This window comes from Octopus bimaculoides, chromosome 15 (genome assembly GCF_001194135.2).
Source record: "Octopus bimaculoides isolate UCB-OBI-ISO-001 chromosome 15, ASM119413v2, whole genome shotgun sequence".
Classification (NCBI taxonomy): domain Eukaryota; kingdom Metazoa; phylum Mollusca; class Cephalopoda; order Octopoda; family Octopodidae; genus Octopus; species Octopus bimaculoides.
This window is the reverse complement of record NC_068995.1, coordinates 16,167,002-16,168,651: the sequence shown is the minus strand read 5'-3', so window position 1 is coordinate 16,168,651 and position 1,650 is coordinate 16,167,002. Positions and strand designations below refer to the sequence as shown.

Below are 1,650 nucleotides of genomic sequence, written 5' to 3'. Positions count from 1 at the left end.
GGGGGTTAGTCGTGTCTTTTACATTTAATTATTGTATTTTTATCATCATTTTCTGCTTTGTTTTTCTAATTTAATAAATGTTTGCAGAGAAGGATCTGAAACTATTTAGAAAGAAAGAGACGCGAGGAGAGACAGAAAGACGAAAAAGCGGAGGAAGAGAGACAGAAAGAAAGAAAGACAGATTGAGATACTGTGAGATAGTGAGACAAAGAGAGAGAAAAAGACAGCGTCAAAGAGAGACAGAGTCAAAGAGAGACAGAGTCAAAGAGAGACAGAGTCAAAGAGAGACAGAGAGACTGAGAGAGAGAAAGGGTGTCAGAGAGATTTAGTAAGAAGAGAAAAAATGCAAAATATAGAAAGAAGAGAAAGCACCAAATGCAAGAGAGGCAGCCAAACAGACAGAAAGACAGACAGACAGAAACGGGGTGAAACAAGAAAGCATCGGTATGAAAGAGTGAGACAGACAGGTGGGGAGCAAGAAAAATATTGAAGAATCTAGAGAGAGAGAAAATGTATGTGAGAAAGAATATGCAAGTAAGAGAGAGAGAAATAAGAGAGTTTACAAGAGAGAAAGGGAGAGAGAGAGAGTAAAAATATAAGAGAGAGAGAGAGAGAGAGAGAGAGAAGTTACAAGAGTGAGAGAGGATGATAAATGATATTTGAGAATAAGGAAGAGAAGGGAGAAAATAAGAAAGTGAGACAGAGAGAGAGAAATTACAAGAGGAAGAGATAAGAGAGAGAAATGGCATTTGAGAGTGGGGAAGAGAGGCGATAAATTAGGAGTTAGAGAGAGAGAAAGTGAGTGTGAGAAAGAGAGAAGATGCAAGAGAGAGGCAAGAAGTGATAGAAAATAAAGAGGGGAAAGAGAGAGAATTTTAGAGAGACAAAGTTCGCAAAATGTAGAGATAGTATAAGAAACAGGGAGAGAGGGAGAGAGAGAGAGAGAGAGAGAGAGAGAGAGGGTACAACAGAGAGTGATAGGATGCAAGAGAACGGAAGTTTAAGAGAGTGAGAGAGAGATAGCGTAGAGGATGTGTAAATGTTGTTTGGTGAAAAATAAGTGATAAAGAGATAAGGGAGATAGTGACCTCAATTGACCCCGCGCACTTATTTTGATAACTTTGAGGTTTAATGGGAATGACCCAGCTCCAGATTTTATATGTCATTTCACATTTAATGGAAGGACTGTGTAACTCCAAACACACACTATACACATTATCTATATACAGTGCGTTTGGAGAGCAACATATATACATGCGTATATATATATGTGTGTGTGAGTGTGTGTGTGTGTGTGTGTGTGTGTATACACGCATACATATATACGTCTACAGATATGTATGTATGTATGTACGCATATATATATGTATATATATATGTCTATATGTATGTATGTGTGTGTGTATGTGTGGGTGCGTGTGTGTGTGTGTGTGTGTGTTTGTGTGTGTGTGTTTGTGTGTGTGTGTGTGTGTGTTTGTGTGTGTAGATACACAGCTGTGTCGATCTCCTTCTTTCGCCAAAAGCAAATCGCATAAAAATTGCCACTAAAAAGGTGATTACACTGGCAGTGCTCAAGCATGACCATACCATTTGGGCTGAAACATTTAAAATGAATGAAAGAAATAAAAGAAATATATATACATACATATA

General features: G+C 38.0%; 1 protein-coding gene across 1 annotated transcript in view; it reads right to left on the bottom strand.

Annotated features, from left to right (window-relative positions):
* Positions 1–1,650, bottom strand: part of LOC106882533 (inter-alpha-trypsin inhibitor heavy chain H3) — a 53,541-nt gene that overhangs the window by 45,725 nt on the left and 6,166 nt on the right. The gene's annotated exons all lie outside the window — the stretch shown is intronic.